The sequence below is a fragment of the Sciurus vulgaris genome, assembly GCF_902686455.1.
Source record: "Sciurus vulgaris genome assembly, chromosome: 9".
Taxonomy (NCBI): Eukaryota; Metazoa; Chordata; class Mammalia; order Rodentia; family Sciuridae; genus Sciurus; species Sciurus vulgaris.
Genome location: NC_136469.1, coordinates 73,305,828 through 73,319,911, shown reverse-complemented (window position 1 = coordinate 73,319,911; position 14,084 = coordinate 73,305,828). Strand labels below are relative to the sequence as shown.

At 40.0% G+C, this 14,084-nt stretch overlaps 1 long non-coding RNA gene across 1 annotated transcript in view; it reads left to right on the top strand.

Annotated features, from left to right (window-relative positions):
- The window catches only part of LOC306669406, a 29,755-nt gene continuing 15,671 nt past the window's right edge, over positions 1 to 14,084 (top strand). The window contains exons 1-3 of the long non-coding RNA XR_013766105.1: positions 1 to 69; positions 8,262 to 8,952; positions 11,168 to 11,280. This is a non-coding gene — a long non-coding RNA (uncharacterized lncRNA). The remainder of the gene's footprint in view (positions 70 to 8,261; positions 8,953 to 11,167; positions 11,281 to 14,084) is intronic.

The window sequence follows — 14,084 nt, the reverse complement described above, 5'->3', positions numbered from 1 at the left end:
AAATAAAGCACAAGTCCCTGTTACATACTGCACTGCAACATCAAAATGCACAGATTGTCCTACTGGAAAGTAAGTGAAGATCCATTTAGAATAGTCCTAATTAATTGAATTCATATACTTAATTCAGTAATTATTGAGAAATAAATAATTTTATCAAATTTCTTGGTTTAATTTTTAAAATTATTTTTTGATTTAAACATAAAAAATTAATCCTTAATCTATATAAAAGGAGCTGGTGTTACTGGAGTCCTAGGCAGAGGCCTGAATCTGGGTGTCTCAACAAATCATTTCTGGTCATTTTGCCCCAAAAACCCAGTGGAAAAAGTAATGGTGAAAAGTAGGAAAGGAGCCTTAATTAATATAGATATTGGGAAGGCAAGTGAGATCAAGTGTCTCAGTCCTGTCTTCTAGTACTGACATATGCTTTAGGAAGAATTGGGGCAGAGTCTGAGAGGTGTGCATAATTAAACTGTCTTGGTCAGACTGTGGTTTGGTTGATCATTATCTCAGTTCTGGTATAGCCAGGTAACTCCAAGAAATTCTTGTTGCTTGAAGGGGGCAATCTTCATTTGTTTCAAAGAATATTTTTCTATTCGCCCTGGGATCCTGGAAGTGGGAAATTTGGTTTCCAAGAGATGATTGCTCCTGCTTGTGGAGGAACACTTAATCTGAGGTGATCTGTCTTCAAGGATCCATTATTCTAGGAAGGTGTAGGGCAATGACTGGAGACTTCTAGGTACTTCTCCAGGGGTCTGGAACAGGGTTTTGTAAAAACTGGCAATTGAATGTCCCTGCTGATCTTAAAAATATCTTAGTTCCTCTTAATCTTGGTATCCTTGGTCTTGTAGGGGGATGAGGTTAGATAAATTTAGGGCTAATGAAACCTGTATTAGCATGCTTATGTGTAGAGCTGAGTAGGAAGCTTACCCAAAATTTAAGGTAAGAAAAAAGACAGGCAAAATGAAGGCAGATATGCCAAGCTTCTTCTTGCTTTTAGTTACCCATTGATCTTCTGCAAACCCAAATGAAGAGTCAGTGCTTTTAGCAAAAGCAGATTCTAATTCTTTGTTTTAATGGGTCTGCCCTAAAACAAAAGAATCAAAGAAAATGCCATTATACTGTCCAGAAAGGCTGAGAAGAATTATTTGTTCCTTTTCTTTTTTTCCCCAAGAAACTCTTTTAGTGTTTTTATCCCTTCTAACAAAAAACGTCTAAAAGATTACAGTCAATTCTGTTTAAACCAATTCAACAAGTGTCCATACTCATTTTTCATGCAAGTAGAGAAAAAGATCTCTCTTTAGTAACCAAAAAGAGCAAGCACATACCAATAAATTATCCATAAAAGAGAAAACACAAACACAAATATTTGAATAGGAACTAAAGCAAAAAGGGGAAAGAGATGAATTCCAATGACTAGGGTTAGGAATGGCTGTAGGATTAGATTTGAACTGTGCCCTGTGGGTGGGTAGGACTCTAAAAGATAGTGATGGGGCAGGACATTTCAGTCCTGCTCCTAAGTCCAACTGAAAGAGAAAAAATATTATGCTGTTCCATGTTAAGTACAAGCTTCATTTTCACATAGCACCTTCTATTTTGTTCAAGATCATTAAACTCTTAAATCCACTCAATATAATTAAGATTACTTGTTTCATCTGCATCTAAGTCGATAAAGGGACTTTTTGCCCAATTGAAAAAAAAAATTGCAAATCATGATGTATTAATAAATTAGGGAATCAGTTTTGTTGCAAAATCAACCATCATTTTAAAAAATAAAGTATATTTAAAGGATACTTATAGAACATATCACAGAGTATTGCTCTGGACAATTTCTGGTGAAACTTTTATTTTGATTTTAAATAGGTAGATGGGGTGGGGTGGGGACAGAGAGAGAGAACCTATGTGTACTATTTACTTGGGAGACAACAGAGCAGTGTTAGATTCTGTAACAGATTGCCTGAAGTTGAATCCTAGCTCAACTAATTACTATCTGTGACCTTGGACCTTGGTTTTAATTCCTTCAATTATTATAAATTATATAAGATCATTGTAATTTTTATTGTGCTCATCATGATGATTAAATGAAATATTTATAAAATGTTCAGAGTAGGGCTTGTTATATGGTAAGGTATGCATTTGTGACCAAGAGTCTGAAGCAAAAAACTTTGAAAGTCATTGTTCTAGTCAAATATGAATTAACCCCATGACTTCAGACTTAAGAACTGCTTGAGGGCTGGGATTGTAACCCAGTGGTAGAGTGCTTGCCTACCAAGTGTGAGGCAATGGGTTTGATCCTCAGCACTTCATAAGTGAAATGATATATCGTGTCTATCTACAACTAAAAACAAAAAACAAACAAAAAAGAACTGCTTGATCATTTATCAATAATAATTTTAGGTTTAAAGTATAGTCTGTGATATATCCTTCTCTTTTTAGTTCCACGTTGAGAGGGATAATATGTACAAATATATATTTTTTTAATGTTTTATACTTTTTAAAAACAGATATATGAAAAAATGTTCAACATCTCTAGTAATAAGAGAAATGCAAATCAAAATTACCCTAGGATTCCATCTCACCCCAATTAGAATGGCGATTATCAAGAATACAAGCAACAATAGGTGTTGGCGAGGATGTGGGGTAAAAGGTACACTCATACATTGCTGGTGGGACTACAGATCGGTGCAACCATTATGAAAAGCAGTATGGAGATTCCTCAGAAAACTGGGAATGGCAACACCATTTGACCCAGCTATCTCGCTCCTTGGCCTATACCCAAAGGACTTAAAATCATCATACTACAGTGATGCAGCCACATCAATGTTCATAGCTTCTCAATTCACAATAGTCAGATTGTGGAACCAAACTAGATGTCCTTTAATTGATGAATGGGTAAAGAAACTATGGTATATATGTATACAATGGAATATTATTCAATCATGAAGAAGAAAAAAATTATGGCATTTGCAGGCAAATGGATGAAGTTGGAGAATATCATGTTAAGTGAGATAAGCCAATCTCAAAAAACCAAAGGACGAATGATTTTGCTGATAAGCAGATGATGATACATAATGGGGGGTGGGAGGAAGGCAAGAATGAAGGAAGGAGGGACTTTATAGAGGGAAAAGAAGGGTGGGAGGGGTGAGGCAAAGGAAAAATAAAAATATAAAAAAAATAATTTTTTATACATGTATATAGGGTAATAACACGTCTCATTCTACTGTCTTTCCCATCCCCACCACCCCACCCTTCCCCTCACTCCCTTCTGCATAATCCAAAGTTCCTTCCTTTTTCCCTAACCCCCACCACCACTATGGATCAGCATCCACTTATCCAAGACAACATTTGAACTTTGGTTTTTGGTTGACTTATTTCACTTAGCATGGTATTCTCTAGTTCCATTCATCTACCTGCAAATGCCATAATTTCATTCTTTTTTAAGGCTGAATAATATTCCGTTGTGTATATGTACCACAATTTCTTTATCCATTCATCAATTGAAGGGTATCTAGGTTGGTTCCACAATCTGGTTATTGTGAATTGAGCAGCTATGAACATTGATGTGGCTGCATCACTGTAGTATGATGATTTTAAGTCCTTTGGGTATAGGCCAAGGAGCGAGATAGCTGGGTCAAATGGTGTTGCCATTCCCAGTTTTCTGAGGAATCTCCATACTGCTTTTCATAATGGTTGCACCGATCTGTAGTCCCACCAGCAATGTATGAGTGTACCTTTTACCCCACATCCTCGCCAACACTTATTATTGCTTGTATTCTTCATAGTTGCCATTCTGACTAGAGAGAGGTGAAATCTTAGAGTAGTTTTGATTTTCATTTCTTTAATTGCAAAAGATGATGAACATTTTTTCATATGTACAAATATTGACTACACAAGAAAAAAAAAAAAAACATTTCAGGAGGAAGAAAAATAAAATACCCAATTTCCAAAGAAAGAACAGTTCAGGGAGGGTGAGTAACTTGCATAAGGAATTACTGACTACAAGTGGTAGGGCTGGGATTTAGATCTATGACCTTTTTAAAAAGTGTTATTCAAATATAATTTACATACTGTAAAATCAACTTGTGTAAAGTGTATAATTTAGTGGTTTTCAGAACATTCTCAGAGTTGTATAATCATTACCACAAATCAATATTAGAACATTTTCATCACCTCATATAGAAAGCTCATATTCATTAGCCATGATTTCCCATTCTCCCAACCCCTCTTTCCCTGCCCAAGTCAACCACCAATTTACTCTCTATATTTGCTTATTCTGAACACATCATATAAATGCAATCCCATAGTATGTTTGCTTTTGTGATTGACTTCTTTCTTTTAGCATAATGTTGTCTAGAACTTGGATACATGCTTCCACATTGGAGGACGTACAGTTCCTTTTTTGTCACCAAATAATATTCTACTATATGGATACACTGTTTTGGTTTATCCATTCATTGAAGGATATTTGGGGTGTTTCAACATTTTCCCTCTTATTAATAATCTATAACATTTGTGGGACTCAGAACGTAGCTCCATGGCAAAGTGCTTGCTTGGCATGCATGAGGCCCTGGGTTTAATCCCCAACTCCATAAAAATAAACAAATAAATAACACATTTGGATATAAGTGAAATTGAAGTTTGAGAGAAAACTGGATTATCCACTTCTTGCTGGTGAGTTGAGTTTGTGTAAATGTAAGCCTCTGCTGCCAAGAAAGCCCATTTTAGTGTTAGCCGCTAATCACAGCAGGGGATGCCTGCCGGTGTCAGCTCTACAGGTCACAGCTGGCAAAGCCAGGCTCCTCTCCAATACTATCAAGTGGCCTGTTGCAGCTCTTAATGGTCGACTACGCCCTCCAGTGTTGCAGCAGACCCCAGCAGCTCATCGCCGATTTCTTCTTTTTGGGTTCTTGTCTTGAGAATTCAAAGACTGAAATCCACAGACAAGGAAGAGTGAGTGTGAAAGAGCAGGATTTATGAAAGTGTGGAGAAAAGAAACAGAACTCTCACAGGGTGGTGGGACGTGATAGGGATCGCTGCTCGAGTGTGCTAGTCTAGGGATTTATATAGTACTTGGGTCAATGCTACTGGTCCAAATTTATGATAATCAGGTTTTGGAAAAGTATCAATGTTATCTGTCCAAATTATGCTAATCAGATCTTGGAAAGTATCAATACTATTAATTAGCCCTGCACTCTTCATTTAGATCTGCCCCTACTTCTGTTTCCTCACTGCTCATTGGCCCAGGGCTGGGCTGGCAGGTGGTAACAGATGAGCATGTCCTGACTTGCCTTGGCCCTGGCTCATCTTGCATCGGTCCTGTGCTGGCATGCTGGGTTCAGGCATGGCCCTGAGCCTTGCTCGTCTCCTGTGCTCCAGCATGCTGGGGCTGCTCCACCACTCCCCCACTGATTTTATTAATGGTGAATGTAGGGCTCTGCGACTCAGCTAGGGAGTCATGTCACAAGTATTATTTTTAATTTTTTTTTTTTAGTTGTAGATGGACATGATACTTTTATTTTATTTACTTACGTGGTGCCAAGAATCGAACCCAGGGCTCCACACATGCGAGGCAAGTGCTCTACCACGAGCTGTAACCCCAGCCCCGTCACAAGTTTTTGTGAGAACACCCAAAGTTCTTCCTTCTTTACCACCTTTGTTGTCTGCAGCCTTACAAGTGGCACAGGGGTTTTTGTTCCCTTACTTTCCTGGAGGTTTGGAGTGCTACCTGTTCCCTTTGTCTTATGACCTCTACTGTGTGAATTATGAGTCTGTTTACCATGTGCTATGTACCTGTCAGGAAAAACCTTTGAGAGTTCACTGCTCTTTCATACACACTGAAGCTCAGGCCTCTAAGCTCTGCTGGCTCTACTGCTGTTGTGCAATGGTAATAACAGTTACAGGTTAGAGATCAATGTGCAGAGAGGGGTTCAAAAGAGGTCAAGAAATAATAGGCTGACCTTTCACTCAGTTTTATCACCCATTCCTGGGGCTGTCTTCATGACCTTGACAGCCCCAGGTACAGCCCTGCACCCCAATCTGAACTCGGAGTCTCCCCTTTTCTCACTATCAGCCCTAACTGTCCAACTTACACACACATGGGTGAGCCCACCAGAGCCACTGCTTGACCAGCATCCTCAGTTAATGGGCTCTTGCACTTCCTACTGCCAATTGCGTGACTGTTCTTCCCTTCCAATCTTAGCTTAGATCCTGTGGCTCTTCATTATAATCATTCTCCTTATAATGTAATATAAAGCTTTTCCCCTGCCCTTTCCGCTGCAGCCATTTTCCCCGCCTCCCAACTACTTGTCAGTCTGTGAACATCCTAGCTAGCTATTGGTTCATCAGTCAGCTTGCAAGTATCCTTCTCCGTTATAGGTCCCCTATTATCCCAGTGGAATTCAACTGCTTAAGGATAGCTTCCCCGCCATCTTTTCTCATGCTTTCTCTCTCCTACTCACTTTCATGCTCTCTCCTCCTGGCCTTTCTCTCCCTCCCTCCCTCACTCCCTCCCTCCCTCTCTCTCTCTCTCTCTCTCTCCCCCTCTCCCTTCCTCTCCCTCCCTCCCTCCCTGCAGGGAGACACTCTGTTTGCTTAATAAACCCTCTTATGTGAGTTCTGTGTCCGGAGTGGTTTCTGGGTTCTTACACTCCTAATGTTTGCTCCTTCCATTGGACTCACCTGGGCCAAGATCCAGCTGTACTTGACACCCACTATTTTCTGCATTGTGCTGTAGGAAGAGGCTGAGCCTTCCTGAAACAATCAAACCCCCTCAATCATGATGACTGAATTTATATACTCAGATTTCAAATCGGTGTTCAATACTCCCTGGGAGAAAATTTCCCGTGTTATCTGCTTTTCCACTTTCTGAAAGGGAGTTGTCCTTTCTTCTTAAACTGCTTGGACTCTCTTTCGTACCTCATTCTCAGCTAATGGCCTCATGTTCACTGTCAAAATCAGAAATCATCAAGAGGAATGTCTTCACAGTCTAACCACCAGATCCATCATACTTCCTGTACCTAATCCCAGTCTCTTGTGTCCTTGATTGTTCCTAAGAAAGACTTGTTTCTGCTCCTCCCTCAGGACAGCTCTCCCACTGGGCACTAGATCTAATCCTGTCCCATCCCCTAGCCTTTGGCAATTAATCCCTCTTCTTTGTGATGGAGTTGATTTTCCAATAGCAAGTAATTGTCTTCTGGAAGAAAAGTCCTCCTGCAGAGCCTAAGGGATTGGTCCTGTGACACTTACTGAACCATAATTTAGCTGTAGAGGAAGAGACCATTTTTCTCTAACCTCTTAAATCCACTGGGGTGGGAGGCTGTGAATTAAACTGACTAAAGATTATCAAGAGAAAGAAAAAGGCAGATTTTTATTCATGTGTATATAGGATTTCACAAAAAATGTGACTCAAGGAGGGTTTGCTTATCATTTTTTATAGGGAAAGGGGAGGAAGAGTTGGTCATTTATGGAAAAACATGAGTTTTAGGAAAGATAAATGCTCCCTTAGGAAAAAGAATGGGAGATATGATAGTTTTGTGACAAAGTCTGTTTAAATGTTGCTGTGGTTTGAATGTGTTCCCTCAAAATTCATGTGTTAGAAACTTAATCCCCATATTCATGTTGATGGCATTTGAAGATCAAGACTAAGGGAGGTAATTAGGGCTAGAAAGGTCATGAAGTTGGGGCCCAAGATGGGATCAGTGGCTATACAAGCAAAGAAAGAGAAACCTGAGATAACTCATTTCTTGTCTTGCCACATGGTGTCCTCTGCCTTGGAATGAAGTGTCAGGAAGGCTCTCAACAGATGCCAGCACCACATGCTTGGACTTCTCAACCTCTACAACTGTACTGTAAGAAATAAATTTCTACTCTTTAGAAATACCCACTCTGTGGGTATTCTGTGATAGCAGCAGAAAATGGACTAACGACAGGTGTGGTGCTGACTTCTCTCCAGTGGTAAGGATCAGTCTTCCTTGGTTGTACGGCTCCCTGGGAGAGGACTTATTTCAATTGAGTTCATTTGGGAGAGCCTGCTTTTTGGCAGATAATAGGGAAAAAAAAGCATTCTCAAATGCCTTCTGCTCAAAATAATTCAACAGCTACTCTGAACACTTTGTAGTACTTCATTGCATCATTCTTGTTGGTGCACATTCTTATCTCTTAAACACGAACTCTGTCTTACACTTCTTCTTCACCTATACTTCAGTTTATTCTAGACTTCTCATTATACATATAATAAAACACAAACTCCTTGCCCTCTTTTACAGAGTTCTACTGTAAGTAAAAACGCAGCTCAGCTCGGGACCCGCGGTGGCTCCAGCCCTTCCAACGGAACTGGTGCTCCGCACACCCGGTCTCAGTTGTGGCTCAACAATAGCTCCCAGAAAATCCACGATGGACACAGGACCTCATGCAAGAGACTTTATTATGCGGAGGACTAGCACGTCCACTCCTGGGTTGGAAAAGAAGGGAAAGAGAGAGATGGTGTGGACGCTTCTCCCGGATATTGGAATCTGCCAGGCTAGAAGGAACCAATAGTGGAGGAGAATACTTGCAAGCTGACTGATGAACCAATAGCTAGCTAGGATGTTCAGACTGACAAGCTAGGATGTAACGTGGGAAGCAGGAAATGGCTGTAGCCTAGGCCGGAAATTCCTGCAAAGTAAGGGGCGGGCAGAGCAACTTTCAGACTGGCAAGTTAGGTTGTGGTGCAATGGAAGGGGCGGGAGATTAGCTTTGTATTACATCTACATAATGTGGTCTCTTCCTGTTTGTATTTAATCTTATTATCACTATACCTTCTGTAGAAACTGAACAGAGAACACAATTCCTTTAAGATTCAAGAACAGTAGACATAAATGATATCTTGTCACAAATGCATAAGAAACCACAAGAAGAAATCAAAGATTTACTAATATAATAGAATTTGGAAGATCATTTGAAATTTCCTCCTTGAAGGTATTAATTGCTATTCTAATAATATCATAGAGTTAATGCAGTCACTTTGGCCCATATTCACTTGCTTGTCCATGGCTATTACTTGGTATTTCCTAGGACTGAGTAATATGCCAGGAGCTTATTTTCAAATAACAAATAGTTCTCTGCCATGAAAGACAGAGTCCTGCTCCAGAGCCCTAAGGGTTTTGATCTTGACTCTCTTACTGGGACCAACCAGAGACTCTGCAGAGCCTTCCTGTCCATTGAGGGGGGGGTTCTCCTGCCATATCCCGCATGGATGAGGGAAAGAGTTTCTGTTGGAGGACAGTGCCAGCTTTCAATTAATCACCAAGAAACTTATCTAATCAAATAAACACAAGAGTCAATAATCTTTTCAAATGGGAGAGGGCATGACAGATTGGGCCATGCCAGATCTGGCCTCTAAAACAACATGGAGGAGCCCACCTTTACTTTTCTCTATAGCCACACAGATAAAGAGGGATGAGGAGGGGCTTCTTCTGTGAGGAACAGGATGGGGTGGAGTTAGGGAAGCCATTTGCTTAGAGAATTAACATTTCCTCAGGCGGTGAGCCACCTGCACAAGTCACCTGTACCAGGCTCTCTGAAACAGTCTCTCATGACTGCCAGGTCTGGGGACTCAGACCCCTGTATCCCATGGCTCAGCCAAACCTGATTCTGCTAAACATGGATGGCTTCCCACAGTCCACTGCTACAGTTTATATCTTGAATGTCCCTTAAAGCCCATAAGTGACAGATTAGTTGCTAGCCTATGGTGTAATGGGGAGGCTATAGATTGTTTAGGAGGTAGCTCATGGTGTAAGGAAGTTAGATCATTGAGGGTATGCCCATAAAAGAGATATTGTGCTCCTTTCTCTCTCTCTTTGCTTTCCAACTACCATGAGGTAAGCATCTTTGGTACACTGAGTACTCCTTGCCATGATGCTCTGCCTCAAAAGCAGTGGAACCAACTGACCATAGACTGAAACCTCTGAAACCATGAATCAAAACAAACCTTTCTTCCTTTAAGTTGATTTTTCTGAGGTATATTGTCATGGTGATGGAACCTGACTAACATATCCCCCGTGGATAACTCTTGTACCAACAAATCTTGAGGGTTATGTGGGCCAAGATGCAAGCAATCTTGTAACAACCTGGACTTGACATGTTACACTCTGTTCTCTTGCCTTAATAAAAATTTTAGCATTCCAAGTTAGTCCATAAATGTGTTAAAGCAGTGTCTCAATAGCCATACTTGTGAATATGTGACCTTCAAAAACCAACGAGGTCATGATTAATTATCTCTCTTAGTAGTGGATGATATAACATATGACAACTTGTCATTTACCTTGGAGGGATTCTTCAGATTACTGAGCTTCTAAAATTTATAGATGTGGCAGATCTTAATTTGTATGGAGTTTATTTCCACCCTCTGGTAGTCATGTGTTTCCCTAGGGACTCCAGAGTACATGCCCCTCTGCCCACTGGCTCCAGTACTTGTGATATTGTCAACATAACGGACTGGAACACGCTAAGTAAGGCCCTGTGGACTATATTTGTGAAAGAGAACTATAAGTTTACTAAAACACTAGAGTAAGTCTCTCTCCTTTCCAATAGGGAGCTGATTTTGATTCTCCTTAAAATTATAAGGATTAAAAAAAACAATACACAAACTTAACAATTATATACCAAGTGTCAGAGACTGTATTTTAGTAAAGATATCACAGTGGTAGAGCATCTAAAATTGGGGCTACTATCTGATTAGTCTTATTAGAAGCCATCTATAGCATCTACTACAATCCATTTGGTTTTGGCAAGGGCCATAGGAGTGACTTGAATGAGAATATTATGAGGACTACCACCCATCTTCATAAAAACTGTGATAGTGGTGCTAATCTTTGCTGTCCTGTGAAGAATTAATTCTTATTTACTTGACCCTTCTCTTCACAATATCTCATCTATAGCTCAGGGAACCAATGCAAAGTATGTCTATTCAAATTACTCATAATAAACCAAAGAAATAACCAAACAGTGGTCAGAGATGCAAAGGATTTCTTGGGACAAGATTTCATTTATCTCCTATTCTTCATAGACTTCTGAGGGGTCCTGATAATTTCTAAGGTTCCCTGGTAACATTGTTAGATCAAATATTGTTATTGGGAGGCCATAGATCATCTAACAGCCCTTAAAAAAGTCTGGGTATTACCTTTTTCCCCAGGATATGATTACTCTGGATTCCTAATTCTGTTGTTACCTCTGCAGGTTCCTGAAACACATGCTTCCTGACGTTCATGGAGGCCAACAGCACCAAGCACCCAGCAACTTCTGCAGGTACTCCATCCCCCAAACATCATTCCTTGGCACCCTAGAGGATATATTTCCCACAAGACCCAGAGGGTATTTCTGCAGATGGGTACCAACACTCACTTGTCTGCCATCTAGTGAGCGCCTTTTCAATAAGTTCTTAATCCCAACGTGGGAATGAAGAACTTTTCTTTGATCATTGTCTTTTACCCCTAGTGGTGTGGCTTTTCCTTATTTCTGCTTTTCCTATGTACTTCAGCATTTTCTACTTTTTTTTTGTGTGTGTGTAGGGGGTGGCACTGAACCAAGGGGTGCTCTACTAATGAGCTCATCCCTAATTCTTTTTATTTGATACAGGGTCTCAGTAATTGCTAAGGTTCTTGCTAAATTGTTGAGGTTCGTCTTTAAATTGTGGTACTCCTGTCTCAGTCTCCCAAGTTGTTAGGATTACAGGTGTGCACCACCATGCCCAGCAGTATTCTCTACTTCTAACTAGCCAATCACTCATCATGCCAATTCCCTCTTATAATTATTCCTGTTAAACTTTTCCTGTTTACCTTGCTGTGTGGGTTCACTGATTATACCCAGACTGATACCACCTTCAAGATTTATTCGTTTCTTGCCCCTCTGGTTCATGCCAGTACAAAAAAAAGCAGGACCTGTAAGTTTTAGATTATACTACATTTTCCTGGAGCAGGGACTGTCTCTCCTCATTATTGTTGTGCTGCAACCTGACCAGTATTTATTGGTCAAGAGAGAATGAAAGGAGGCAGGAGGTCTTTGCAGGGTCTTCCAGTGAAGGGAGACTTCTATACCTTTTATAAAAAGGGGGAGAGAGGGAAATACCCATGCAGGCCTGGAGAAGTCTGGGGAGTCTGGAAGTTCAAAATTCTTAGGTTCCCTATCCAAATATTCTGAATCCGGCTCCAAGTCTTGGTCTTTTCCTATTCAGGCTCAAACTCTGTCCTCATATATATAGTGAGCTGTGCATTCAGTCTTTTTTAAATTTCTCCTAGCTCTACAATTAAATCCTGTCTTCACTTTTAGTTCAGTCTATAATATGGTTGCTTCATGTAAGGTTTTCTTTAGTGCCAAGGAAGATTTCTGAATTTTATATCATACCTCAAGAAGATAATGAATCTGATTCTGTAATTTTTTTTTCATGACACTTCAAATCAGTACCTCTATTTCTCAGCAGAATGATTTCTCCTATACTATTTAGGAGCCAATGCCACCTGTATAAGCCAAAGCTTTACTTAATACTTGCACTTCATCAACCACAAGTGAAGTCTTAGTAGTTGTATTACTGTATACTCAAGTAGTTATCACCATTCAATCAATTGCAATGAGGTCCTTATTGCTGTGCATGATCCAGTTCCAGAATCCTATTCTGAGTGTCTTATTCCATGGTTACTTCCCACACCAACTCTCTTGGCCTAGATTACCTCAGGAAAGCAGAGCCCAAGGGTTTAAATGTGGGGAGTTTGTGAAGTGATCCTAGGAGAGTGAGTAGGAGAACTATAAAGTATACAAAATGGGAAAAAATAAAACCAGTATAGGGTGTGTTATGGATGTAGTCACTGCAGTGGGCAATTGACAGTCGTGATTCTGAAAAACCATAGAATTCAGAATTTTCCACCTCAGCATGGAAGAGAAGAGCATTTATCTACAGGTTTTTGGTCTCCATTTTCCAACAGGTTACCTGTGGAGTGCACCTCCAGGTAGTACGAGTAGCCTCCATGACAACCAGATTGGGTCCTTGTGGGTGTACCTTGCAGCATTGGCATCTGGAAGGCCCCAGAGCAAAAAGAGAGATACATTGTGCAGTTGAGTGGAAGTGCTATAAGTTTACTCCTGGGAAAAAGTGGTTGTGGCAGAAATGCTGGGGTAAAATATGGACAAGAGAATGGGGGTGGGGCACAGTGGATGTCTGACATGTGAACAAGGAGAAGGGTATTATAAAATGAAGTTCCAAAAGGTAAGCAAATGCTGGACTCTGCTGGATCTTGTAAGTTATGGTAAAATATTTGAATTTTATTCTAAATTTAACAGGAAACCATTAAGAAGGTTTTAAACAAATGGAATAATGAAATTTGACTTGGGATTTTAAAAAAAGGTTAAAAAAAAAAAGCTCTGTTAGCTGTGCAGAAAATACAGCTGTATCAATTTTGGGGCAGTAAAGAGGAAGTACAGAGATCAATTAGAAAGCTATTTCAGGAGCCCAAGAAAAAGATGCTGGTAGATAGGCATAGGATGAAGATAGTAGAGGGCATATGTTTGAGTTGGAGAGATCATTCAGGTTTAAACCAGATAGGATTTACTGATGGCTTGGATGTAGAAATTAGCAAAATGGAGAACTCCAGATTGATTCTTGGGTTTTTCTCATAGGAAATATGATATTCATATAATCCAGCAATTGCATTTCTGAGCATATACTAAAAAATAAATTGAATGGAGCATTGTTGTATGTGCCTGGTCCCAGCTACTCATGAGGTTGAGACAGAAGGATCACATGAACCCAGGAGTTCTATGCTAGCCTGAGAAACATAGCAAGACCCGATTTTGAGAAAATAATTAAAAAAAAGAAGAAACAAAAACAGAGACTCCCACTGATATTTGTATACCAATGTTCATATCAGCCTTATTCACAATAGCCCCAAAGAGGAAACAACTTCAGATGCCCACTGATGGATTAACAAATAAACAAAATGTGTCTACATATACAGTGGAGCATGACTGAGCCATAAAAGGAAATGACATTCTGATACATACTATGACATGGATGAAGCATGTTATTTTTCTAAGGGAAATAAGCCATGAAAAGACAGATA